This window comes from Lathyrus oleraceus, chromosome 7, assembly GCF_024323335.1.
Source record: "Lathyrus oleraceus cultivar Zhongwan6 chromosome 7, CAAS_Psat_ZW6_1.0, whole genome shotgun sequence".
NCBI classification, from domain to species: Eukaryota; Viridiplantae; Streptophyta; class Magnoliopsida; order Fabales; family Fabaceae; genus Lathyrus; species Lathyrus oleraceus.
In genome coordinates this window covers 119,315,487-119,329,059 of record NC_066585.1, presented here as the reverse complement: position 1 = coordinate 119,329,059, position 13,573 = coordinate 119,315,487, and the positions used below count along the sequence as shown (strand labels likewise).

At 34.9% G+C, this 13,573-nt stretch overlaps 1 long non-coding RNA gene across 1 annotated transcript; it reads left to right on the top strand.

The window, feature by feature from the left end:
- Positions 1-11,196: 11,196 nt before the first annotated feature.
- Positions 11,197-12,424, top strand: LOC127105448 (uncharacterized). Its single transcript, XR_007795002.1, has 3 exons — positions 11,197-11,266; positions 11,359-11,674; positions 12,043-12,424. It is a non-coding gene; the product is annotated as an uncharacterized LOC127105448 (long non-coding RNA).
- Positions 12,425-13,573: the final 1,149 nt, after the last annotated feature.

Genomic DNA, 13,573 nt, shown 5'->3' with positions numbered 1-13,573 from the left:
CACAAGTAGTAACCAATCTAAGCCTGCCACCTAAGCTAACAGAAATACATTATATATACAAAGCTATATACAGATCAAGAATACAAGTATGAACAAAGGATGTATAATCCAATAGCTAGGTTGCAAGGGTTTGTAATTGAGAAAATTCTAGGGCTCATGTGCTAGACCACAAGCATATGCATAGATAGGTTCCAATTCCAAAACAGGTATTTGCAATCTCAATGATCAATAGATAGAAAATTTGTATTTTCAACAAAATCATGTGTGTTGCAGTTTAATATGTCTGTTGATTTATTGAGTTTAATATCAAGTTTTCCTTCATGATGATAGTTTTATTTTGATAACCCTCTCAAACATTGTATCAGGATAATGCTAAAAAAAATACTATGCCATTTACTATTTGGGATTTTCATCATTACTATATTTATAACTATTTGAGTCAATGATACATTTACTTATTCATCTCACAGGTTCAGGCAGTTGCTTGGAGTGATCTTGTACCATCTCTTCTTCTTAGTGGTTCTTCTGATCATACTATTGTTGTGGTAATGATCCAATATCCCTTTGTTGTTCTGACACTGGTTACTTGCTACACTTTACTAGATATTTGTATATTAAATATAGTATTTCCTTTTAATGCTATTACACTTTGCACTTTAAAGAAGGATTTGAGGACACCAACATCCATTTGTCGCATTTTTTTTACCGTCACAACTAATGTAGAGAGCTTGATCTAGCATCCACTCTTTTTTTATAGGGTTATTAACTAGTTCTTATGATGTGATATTACTTATTCGTTATATTCGATTTCTCAAAGTCGCTTTATTATGTCACTAGTAATTATTTAACTGTTGTGTGATGTGGGTCTTGAAAATGGAGCTGTTACATCAACTTCCTATGATCCATGGAACACCAATGTATGTATGTTCAACATTTTGATGAGAATATCTATTTAAATATCATGTATTTTACACCCATTGTATCTAAAATAGGGCGTAAATTCAGTAAAATTAAGTGTAGATATAAGAAAATTACTCTGTTATATCTAAAAAATGGTTTAAATTTGTTAAAAATTAAGTGTATATATAAGATATTTTATCCCGTTATAAATAAAATATGGTGTAAATGCATTGAAATTCAATGTAAATATAATTTGTTTACACCCATTTTAATTAAAATAGGTGTAAATTCTTTGAAATTTAGTGTAAATATCTAATAGTTTACATCCATTAAATCTAAAATAGGGTGTAAATTCGTTTAAATTATGTGTATATATGTGACAGTTTAGACCCGTTTTATCTAAAATAGGGTGTAATATATCCTCTTTTTACATTTATTTTAAAACGGGTGTAAATTCATCATACATGTCTCATCTGAAGAGTTTACACCCGATCATAATGGATGTGTAGCGGTATATCAAGCTATGGATAAACTTGATGTCAATAAAACCAGAGTCGGCGCCGTGCTTTTAATTTTTTCAAAGGAAAAAAGCAAAAGTACGAACAAAACCCAAAGATAAGATGTTTTCAAATCAAAACTAATAAAATGTCAGAGATTACAGGTAAGGAGGCTAGTTACACAGAGGGAAGGTGTTAGCACCCAAAGTGTCCTAGGTACTCCTAGGGAGTCATTTTTTGTGTGCAAGTGTTTTGGTCAACATGATGTTTGATAAAATATAGAATGAGGAGATGAGAAAAGAATTCATTGAATATATTTTTGTGTTTGACAAGACATTCGGTCTTATGTCTACGTACCAACATAAAAATGAGAGATCAAAACCCCGTAGTTCGTGCTAAAAATTTCAAAAAAGTTGGTGAATTGGTTTTAATCAAAAGTTTAACAGAAAAGACACAAAAGGCCAGAGACTTGAATGAGGTTGTTAGTTCTTTTTTTTTTTTATCTTTTTGAAATTTAAGTCAATATGATTAAGTTCATTCACAAGTTTGATTTAAAAAAAAAGTTTAAAAATTCAATGGCATCAGGCCAAAGATTCTAATCATTAAAACATGTCTAAGTTGAAGAACACAATCAAAGAAGGTTTTTAAAAATAGGGAGACATTTTAAAATTAAATAAGTGGGAGGAGATGAAGGGACTATCCTAGACAAAAAATTAAAAGTTAAGAGTTGAAAAGATCTTATCAATGGGATGCAATCCACAAGACAAAAATGTCATATAGGATCTCATTTTCCTTTGGACTTTACCAAGCAACAAGCATAAGCAATATCCAAGAAAACCATATGAAGACCAAGGCATCAAATAAAGATATCCATAATATCCAAGCAAGCACTCCAATAACTATCAATCTTCAATGTCTTCCAATGTATCAGATGAAAATATTCCTTGTGGTAAACTCATAAACAATCATCAGATATTAACAAATATAGTAGTATAACAATCAAGTACAAAGACAAAGTGACAGATGAACCATAAGCACTCAAGGTTTGCATCAGATGGAAGACACAATCAAGGATGTCTCAGTCTCAGGTAGTTGGCCAAGTCCTTAAAGCATATGGAAGTTGCCTATTTCTAAGTCCAAAAGTTCAGATCAAGTCCAACAGTCCACCAAGATGTTTTTTAGGATTTTTTGTTGTTATTAGGTATTTTAAGGTCCTAATACCATAAAAAAACAAAATCACAAGTACACAATATATACAATCACAATATGGCTCAAGTGAGCATATTGAAAAGGGACTGAAACATAAACAATTTACATGAAATGTAAATGGCGATAAATGATAAAGGTACTGAAATTTAAATTGCATTAAGTAAATGAATTGAAAGTAAAGAAAAATGTTAATAAAGAGTTAGTCAAAGGTTAGCGAAAAGTTTTGATTGTTTAAGTCATTCTTTGGAGAACACTCAACCATGCATTCATAAGTATGGATACATGAACCAAGACATCATCCATTAGAAGAGCTCCAACTTGGATAAATCAACAAGTATGCCACTAGCTCTCATGAATGGAAAAAGGTCAAGTTTTCACACAATACCATGAAGAATGGGAGACTTACAATCTCACTTACAAGAATATTATGCCTTTTGGGAACCAATTTAGCTCTATGTTAAGCAATCATAATTGGACTTATGTAGAAGTCAAAATTATCTGAGATCGGGAAATAAAATATGGGTGTTAATGCATGTTAGAGATTTAGTACAAAGAACCAAACTCCTAAAACATACCACACACTAAAAATAAAAATGGGAGGGACCTATCTCAGTCAGACTCATGTTGATTCATCTGACACAAGGTCATTGATGAATCAACTAGCATTAGACATGAAGAGAATTCAATGGTCAATGATGTATTGGAAAAGAATAGGGATGGAAATGAAGAGGGAAGGGGAAATAGAAACCCAAATTGATCATAGGAGAAATTTCATCTGATCAATATCATCCATTCATTTTGGGGGATCAAATATACATTTCATCAACCCCCTAAATCAAATAATATTGGTCAAACAAAAGTCAAATCAACCATGACCAAGGCCAAACAGAAAGTCAAACACCACAAGATCAATTAAATGGCTCAATAAATTTATTAAACAATTTAATCAAATAAAAATCAATTTAAAATGAATTAAAATGCACTTTTAATGGACAAAACATCAAACCCCTTCAAATCACCAAATAAATGGTCAATGAATTTATCCTAGGTCAAACAAGGTCAAAGGACCTTATACAATTTTTTTTAGAATTTTTGGAAAATCAAAAGTATTTTAAATTATTTAAAAACAAGTCAAAAATCAATTAATTTACAAAAAAATATCAAAATTAATCCAAAAAATATTTTAATTCAGAATATGAAAGGGGAGAATATTTAAAGAGTTTTGGTGAAAGTCCCATATTTTTTGGATTAAAAATGAATTTATTATGAATTAATCAAAATAAAAGGATTAAAAGAAAAATCAGAAAATAAAAAGAAATTAGAAAAAATAAGGGCCATCAGATCTCCCTCATTAATTGAGGTGGCAGATATGATGGCCACGCGCGTAGGGAACATGGAATGCCTCAGTCAACGCGTAACACACGTGATCATGACAACCAAGGGCCAAAATTAGAACATTCAAACGTGATCAGATGGCTGGAAGGACGCCAACCCACCACCGGAGCCCTAGCTCCAGTCTTCTCCGGTGGACCTCATCGGACTGGTCCACCACCAACCTCCACAAAAATGGAAAATTCATACACTAAGTTAAAGGAAAAATGCTCAGGAGTCCAAATCTGACCTCAATTTCTTCCAATTTCACGTATATTGGAAGATACATGGATTTGAAATTTGAGGTGTGTGATCTGAGTTACTTCGATTTGACCTCAAAGCAACTCAATCTTGTTGCTTACATTGGTAGGACTTCAGTCAACCAAAAATTAATTGAAATGATGGAGAATTGAGAGAGAATCGAAGAGAGAAAGTTTCACAAAAATCACCTTCTGTTTGCAGTGATGAAGCTCGATCTAGATCTTAATTAATTGGCTTGGGCTTGCTTCTACTTGCTTGCAGGAGATGAAATAAGAGCTCAATTATCTTGGACTGCTAGAGTTTCAACTTCAAAACAGAAGTGAAATTGAAACTCTATTTCAATTGAAATCCTCAAGTTATCCTTTAAATGGAGGGTGGGAAGGTTGCAGGAGCAAAGCTTGGGCAAGGTGTCCTCAATTCTAAGCATAATGACTTGTATTTAAAGGCTCCAAGATTCATTTCTACACACTTCCAAAAAATTGTCAAAAATAGAAATGTTAGTGTGTATGAGCGTGTGATAGGCCCATGAAATGATTGAAAATGGTCCAAATGATGTTTGAGTGATGCTGAAAGCATAACATCAGGCCATGCAAATGTAATTGAAAATTGGTCATGAGAATCATCCAAATGGAACCATGCAATGCAACCATGCACAAGTACTTCAAAAATGTTCCAAATACCATAATCTTGGACACTTTGGAAATGTGACATGAAGGGGAACAACTTTGATGTTGAAGAATTTTCCATTTGGAGCTTGGACCATGATCAATTTTGAGGTGGAAGTTGGAGAAATCAAACATAGTTGAAAACTTTCGAAGTATAAAGTCAAATGACCACTTTTTCCACCTTGAATAGATTTTGTTATGGGCTTCAAATGAAAATGTTTGGAATATCATAAAGAGTAACTTTGCTCTTGGAATTATTTTAATATGACAAACATTGTAGGAGATAGGGTCTAGGGAACCCTAGTTTTGACCAGTTGACTTTCTCTGGTCAACCTCTTTGAACCAACTTGCAAACTTGAAGTTCTTTTGATCTTTGGGGCTCATGGTGGATCATATATACTTGAGATGATTTATAATGAAGTATCCCTTGATATATTTGACTAAATGATGAAGAAACTTGCTGAGGAAGTCACACAAGATACCTAGATGAATTAGGGCTTCCAAGGCAAACAAGCTTCAAATTCTTGATGAAATTTTGATCAAAATGATAAATGAAGAAGATGGGGATTCATATATGATGCTTATAACCATTGTGAACCTTTTCTTGATTTTTCTCTTGCATTGAGGGTCTCAAACCCTAGATGTGAGCTTGATGAGGCATAGGTGGACACACACACTATCTACAAAAGCAAGAAAGCTACATATAGACATATTTTTGACATTTTGGTTAGTAAACAAATAAAAACAAAGTATGATACAATCAAAATTTCTTGGTGATCTCTCCCAATAAAAACCTAATGAATTAGGGGTAAGGAGGATGCCAATGTGTGATCCCAAAGCCAATGCAAATGATGAGATAGCATGAGGGGTCTTAGGGTCAAAATTGGGGTCTTACAAGATGTAATATGTCTAAAATAAGGGTGTAAAATCCTATTTTTTCACTAGTGACCACACGATTAGGATATCACCTCAATAACTAGTAACGAATCTCTATCAAATATTTCCATGTTCGACAATGTAATCGATACAAACTTATTAATCCAATCGATTGGGCCTTAAGCCAATTGATTACTCGTCAATTTTGTCCATGGAATATTTCCTTTTCTGATTTTTTTTCAACTCCTATATTAAAAAGGCTCACCTCTTTTTCATTTCACGCTAATTTCCAATGCTTTACGTTTTCTTTAGAATTTATCTCTATAATTTCTCTCTCCCTCTCTCTCTAAAAATATTTCTTTCACTTAAAGTTGTCATAGTACTTTTGAGTGAAACTTTGCTTGTGAGGAAGAGTTTGTAAGTGGTCGTGTTGTTTGTTTAATTATTGATAGTGTTATACTCTTGAGAAGATTGAATTTGGTTCGTGAGATAAACCAATCATAAAATCTCCATTTTGGTTTATTGAGTTTTTCCGTAAAAAAAGTTTTTTTTTTTGTTATTGTGGACAGCTTAAAAGTCTCTAAAAAGGTTTGTTAGCATAACCTATAATAAAAGCTATCTTTGGTTTGGGACGAGCCTATAAAAATCTCAAAATCAGATTGTATAAAGTTCATGCGCACAACCATTAAAATCTCAAAATTTATAGTCAAACTATATATAAGATCTCTTAGGGACATTATTAGGCCAACTTTCGGCCAAACCTATATAAATCATTGGCGCAATCTCTTTAACTATATCCTTTTAATTTATGTTATTTACCATTTTAATTTCCGTTTCTATTTACTTTTAGGAAACTACTAACACAATTTTAAGTCTAATCAAGAAAATTTTAGCAGTAATCAAGAATTTCAACTACAACAATTCACCCCCCTCCCCCGCCCCCCTTTTGTGTTCGAAGACACTTGTCCAACATAACCTTTATTTAAAATCTCAAGATTATGTTGATTCCAACTCAAACAATTACTGTATGAGGTATGTTTATTGATTATCTGAGGTTAAACCAAGTGACTCAGAGAGATCACTTTCCATTACCTTTTATGGATCAAATGTTAGAAAGACTAGCAGGTCAAGCTTACTTTTGTTTCTTGGATGGCTATTCAGGATACAATCAAATTATGTAGATCCCGTAGATCAAGAGAAGACTTCTTTTACACGCTGTCGCACCTCGAAAAAATGGGGATACGACTTCAAAGCGAAGCGCGATCGCACGCTCGCAATGATGGACTGAACAGAGTCGCCACCGAACTTTATTTATTCCTAAAAAGGAAAGGGGAAATATCGATAAAACCCAAGACAAAGAAAGGATAAGATATGGTCATCGCAACCAATATCAGGGTTCGGGAGTCGATTACGCAAGGGGAAGGTATTAGCACCCCTCACGTCCGTTGTACTCAACGGGAACCATTAGGTCAGTTGTGTGCGTTAATGCTAATTGAAATGTTAGGCTTTTCGAATTATTAGGTGGGAAAGAAAGAGTAAAAAAAAGAGGAAAATGTTTTTGGATTTTTTAACGAAGGACTAAACCTAAGTTTTTTATTAGTGGGCCTGACAAGATTTAAAAATCCTGCTCCTACGTATCTCAAAAGAGAAATCAAGGCTTACGTAGTTCTGGGTAGAAAAATGTTTGTTTGTTGGTCGATTTTAGCGAAAGCTACATTGCATTAATCGACGAAAACATTGTTTTACCCAAAACAGATGAGGAGTGGACGCGTACCACACATCGAACGGATTTATAAATCTACATTCGGAAAAACGTCATTTATCTCTACTCAACAATCGTGGCCGAAACATTGTTTTGTATCACTTAAGACAATATATCTTTCATTTATGAAAAAGGTTTTTGATTAATCGCACGGCGGCGAGAAAAAAGTTTGATTGGTTGGAGGTATTTTGAGTGATGGCGAGAACTTGGATGAGCGAGATATACATCTCGAATCCTAGCCTCAGGAGTGCATGGTATACACCATGTTCCATTTCCATCTTTATTGAAAAAAGTTAAGATAGGAACTAAGTATTTTTGGAATTTGACTGGGAAAGGGTTTGAAGAAACCGCATTGACAGTTTTAGACGATGGCGAGAGTTAAGATTGGCGAGGCATACGTCTCGAATCTTAACCTCAGGAGTGCATGGTATACACCATGTTCCATTTCCACCTTTATTGAAAAAGTGTTAAATAAGATTTAGGTATCTTAGATTTGATTGAGAAAGGGTTTGACGAAACCACATTGACAATTTTAGACGATGGCGAGAGTTAAGATTGGCGAGGCATACGTCTCGAATCTTAACCTCAGGAGTGCATGGTATACACCATGTTCCACTTCCATCTTTATTGAAAAGGTCTTAATTATGAATTAATATTTTTTGAGTTTTTATTAGGAAAAATGGCTTGACGTTGAATCAAGCATTTGATGAAAGTTTGAAAAAGTGTATTTTCTAGAAATGGTGGATTTTAATCTTGTGTTAGTATCTAAAATAAAACAAATACAAAATTATATACACATTGGGGAAGTGGGGTACATTTTGTCAAATGAGGATTCAAAAATCATGAAATAATTAAATCGGGCCCAAACAATAAAATGATGCGAAGTATGAGTGTATGTGCAAGAGAACCGGCTCATTGTAAGAAAGCCCAAGAGTAAGCTATGTGAGGTTGATGGCGATGCTTAAAAAGCAGTCGACTTACAAGGGTGTGGAAATGGGCTCGATATTAAATCGAGAAAATAAATGATTTTTACAGTTTTAAAATGGTTTTGCATGCATGATGAACTTAATAAAAAACAGAGACATAAAAAATATTAAAAGAAACAAAATGCTAAAAGAAAATAAAATGCTAAATACAAGTATCGAACCCACTACACTAAAGACCATAGAAATCACCCCTCTCCACCAGACCACTCATGACTAGTTATTATTTTAATACTAATTTGGATATATAAACCAGAATAGGTTAAAATCTAAATTAATTAAAAAATTAAAATTAAAATGGAATGGTCTGTTAGACTACTCATTAAAATAAAGGAGGAAATCCCAAATGGTGACCCTAGCCGCCTGGCTGTTGGATCTTTGGGACTAATAACTAGTACATTACTAGGGAACACAAAAAAACAATGCATTAATATCCACTTATTAAAAAAAAACAAAAGAAGACTAAACATATTAAGTTTTTAATGGCTTTAATGTTTGTTGTTTTTTTTTTAAAAAAAATGAAATAAATAAAAAAGGGGAATCGTGAGATGTACAGTGACAGAAAGAAAAAAAAATCTTCAACCTCGTCCTCTCATCATCTCCGACCTCTCTCTCCCTCAACTCTCATCACCTCTCCATCGCTCAACCTCGCGTTTCTCTCAATCGCTCTCTATCGCACTCAATCGTCTCTCTCGCGTCCAAACCCCCCCTCTCTCAAACTTTACTCTACATGCAAACAGAGGCAAGGGCGGTTGAAAAGGGCTCACCTTCGACGGTGACGGCGAGCTCAGGTAACGCTTGAGTCCTCCTTTCCCCTCTTTAAACGCTGGTTTTTTGATTTGGGATTTAGGGTTTTGATTCGCTTTTTAGTTTCAATTCCGCCTCTTTTTTTGTTTATCGTCCCTCTTTTTTTGTTCTCTCCCTCTCACTAATTCGCTTTTTATGCTCACAGATTAGGGTTTGAATAGGTATCTTTGGTGTTGCAAGAAGTTACTCTGCGAAGTTCCTTTTATGCTCAGAAATTTGAGTGGCCTTTTTTGATGCTAGAATTTGTTAACAGGTAATCTGAGCATCTGAGCATTCCTCTCTGTTTTGTTTCTATTCCAATTTGGGAATATTTCTTGAATTACTGCCTTGGCTAATTAGTTTGTCCTTTTTTGTTACTGCAGTGAAATGGTGAAAACGTGAAGAGCTCAATCACAGTTCTGTTGACGGTTCAAGGAGAAAGACGGGGTAATTCCTTCTTGTGAGTAGTAAATAGACTTTGCTCCACTCGGATACAACTGTGAATCAGAAAAAAGCATGAGGCATCCCATGAGGCAGCTCGTTCTTAGTTCCATAAGATTCGGTCTGTTGAGAGATTGGATATCTAGAGAAGGATATTCTATCGTTATGCAAGGTTCCAACAAAAACTTCATCGCTGTAACAAATATTCGGATTGCGGTTATCAAAATACTGTCCGTTGAGGTTTTTGGGCGGACCAATGTCAACATGTCGACGAGGAATTGAGGCTAGTTGAGGGTATCGACAAACAGCAGTGTTGATGCTGTAGCGGTTGTTGTTGCGGATTCATGTAAGACTCCATTGGATTCAAAAACCTTGAAAATCCGTAGCTTCTTTGAGGCTGCAGCATGTCTAAGTTGAAAGGAGGGGATTGGACCTGTTGTGCTGGTTGTTGTGTCCATTGCCAAATGATCCATATGATTGATCAATGATTTCATTTCCATTTGGAGTAGCAGGAACAATCACAAGAGCATTCGACGAGTTTTTCCTAGTAGATTGAGGCTTAGGATGATTATGAGTACCCTTATAAACGATCTCAGTAATCTGTCCCTCGACGGATCTCTCAACTTTTTTTCTTCGTTGGACAATTCGGGTACGTGCATTTGTAATAGCTTCTCGGATTCTCACTTCCTTTCACTTGTTTTTTGTCCGTATTTTCTCTAATTGTATCCATCGTCTGATTTCTTACTCAAGGTTTGAACTTGTTGCAGTGGTACTGCTTGGTAATTGTTGAAATCAGATTGAACTCCATTGTTGTTCATCATGGTGGTGTTCATTTGAACATTAGCAAACTCCGGAGAATAAATCTGCATAGAAGTGTTGTTGTTTTCACCTTGCATCATGTTGTTTCCAGATGAATAGCCTTCTTGTTTTGATTCTGTGTTTTGATTTCGGCTTTAAATAGCAAGCTTCATGGCCTTATGTGAAGGTTTCCTTTGCCATCTTAAAATTCCATCTGAGCTCTGGCTTTGTGACCGAGTTTTAATTTCACACAGAGTCTGTGCAGCAGCTAATACTGTCTCATCATTTCCTTTTGTATCAACTTGGCCTCCAGATTCTGTGTTAACCTGAAAATCTTTAGAACATGATACAAATGACGGAGAATCCAACCGACGGAAAGGAAGACTATCACAAAAAGATTGAATAAGTTTGCTGTCTGAGTTTCCAGATGAAGGAACAAGGCTCTCATCATAACTGAATGAATCGGGGTCTGTGCACGAACTGCGATCAATATCTGTAAAGCTAGCAATGAGACCTATTCTTGCCCATTTACCTCGGCACGTACTTCTACTTGTTGATAACTTAGCTGTGTTGTGCTATGACAGGTACTAATGGATGCAGGACTAATCCATGGCCATTTCCTGCAGGATAATGATGGTGTGATGCTGTTGCAAAGCAAGACGACATAAGCTGCGACAACAATAGTGATTAAACTGTCATGGAGTTCCTTGACCAACGGTTAGGGAATTGGTTAGCTAGTTATGAATTTTGTTAATTTGTGGCTTTTGGTCGATGGTTGATTATACTTTTGTAACACGTTTCCGCTGCAGGTTTGAGGTCTGTTAAATGACCGGATTGCGGATTGGTTCAGGTCGGAGAGGCAGATACCTTGGCGCCAGGAAGCTTCCTAAATCAGGCCCGTGACAGATAGGTAGAGCATGCAATGCTTAGAAGTCGTGATGCAGTTGCAAAGAATGCGTAATAGGCCAAGGGTTGCATTTGAAAACATTGAGAAATCCTTTCCAAAACCTCGTCTGCTGCCGCATCAAAATTCCAATTGAGGGAGTCGGACTGAACTTACGCATCAAGATTCAAACAGAAGAGAAGTTCACTGAACCGCTGTTGACAGGATTCGGCAATTGCAGGGTAACTTCAATTTCTGTTTTTTCTCTAAAACATGCTCCAAAATTTTCTCTAATTTTCTCTTGCGAGCTTGACGGTTTCATTAGGCGAACTGGTTGCTGCAACAGCAACAGCAGCTTGAGGTTGGATATTTTCTTGATTGTCGTAGTGAATCTTTGCAGGTTTTGAACGGAGGTTGAGTTGTGAACTGTTTAGAAATTCAATTGTTCATTCGGTTAGAAGTTGAGAAGTGGTTTGATGAACATTTATGCTAGCACAGTACTAGGCTTCTAAATTCACTGCGAATTAACTTCTTTGAACATATGACTTTCTTCTGCTTGAACCTCATGGCAATGTGCTAATGCGTGGTTGTGGCTTGGTTGGTTTTGTAGGTTGGTGGAAGTGAACCTGACATGGGCAATGCTACTTGTGAATGAAGGAATCATGATGGAAGCAAGCTAACATGCATCTTGGAGGATAAATCATGACTCATGGGGAATTCTTTTGGACATTCCATTTGCTTGTTTTTTTTGTTGGATGATGGATTATCATCATGCTGTTGTTGGATTCTTTTTTTTGGAATGAATTATTGGAATGCTTGAATTTAGATTCTTGATGGAGTTTTGATTGTTCATTAAGATTGTATTTGTAGGATTTATGTAATATGATGAACTTGTAAGAAAATGTTGTGAAATGCAATTTGGAACATGACTTTGTAATTTATGGAAATGTTGTAATGCTTGTGTAATGTCATGGTTTTATGATTTATGCGCTTTGAGCGCAAATGTATTTTGGAAATTGGAATGAAATTGGCAAATGCAATGGTTATTGAATGTAATTGGACATGAAAATGTATGTATGAAAATGAGTTTGGAAATGTTTGGAAGCTAAATGTTATGAAATGTGTGTATGTATTATTTTGATTTGGGATGAACTTATGGATGAAAAATAGATCATGTTTGGTTATAAAAAATGGTTTTTTTAGAAATAATCCAAGACTAATTTAAATATCAATTTAAATAATAATAACAAATCAGTAAAAACCAAATTAAAATCAAATTAATTCATAATTTGTTAAAATTACTTTGATATCAATTCTAGCATTTATTTGAAAATTAATATCAATTAGAGTTTGAATCATTAGTAAAAATAACAATTAAAATTAAATTGAAATTTGGAATTAAACTTAATTCGAAATTAAAATCAAATTGAAAGTTAAAAAGTCAAATAATTAAAATCCATTTTATAATCAAAAGCACCATGATCAAAAGGCATAGACAATGACCAATGTGTAACAAAAATATGGATTTGGGAATGAATGTATGCAAATGAACCTTAGGCCAAGTGCCAAATAAAAATGAAAAAATGAAAAAAAATTTAGGACCAAAATCGGGGTATGACAGTTGCCCCTATTTAAGCGTCTTCAACTAGAGAATATGAAGCAGGACGTTCTTCATATGATCATAGTGGGAGATGGTTAAATACTAAGAAGACCCGGATTTTGATCCTGAATCCCTATGACATGATGTGATATGATATGATATGATATGATATGATATGCATGGATGCATGGATGCATGATTTTTTTTTGCAATTTTTATCTGCTAGGGATATGGTGGACCCTTGACAGGAGATGCTACTAGACAGACCAATATGTGGGGAATGCTGGTGGTCCACAGGGAGACAGACAAAGGGTAAAAATCAAACTTGCTGGGGAAAACAGTCCTGCTGGAGAGTCAAACACACACTGGGGAGTAATCTAAGTGGAATTTGATAAGCAGCATTCAGAGTACAAGAGATTTAGGGAGTAAGTTCACATATGACTTACCAGACCTGAATAAGGAAGAAAATGCATAACAGGTTCAGACACAACAAAACAGGTTCATATATGACCTGACAATGCTGGGGAATAATCATGGGGAA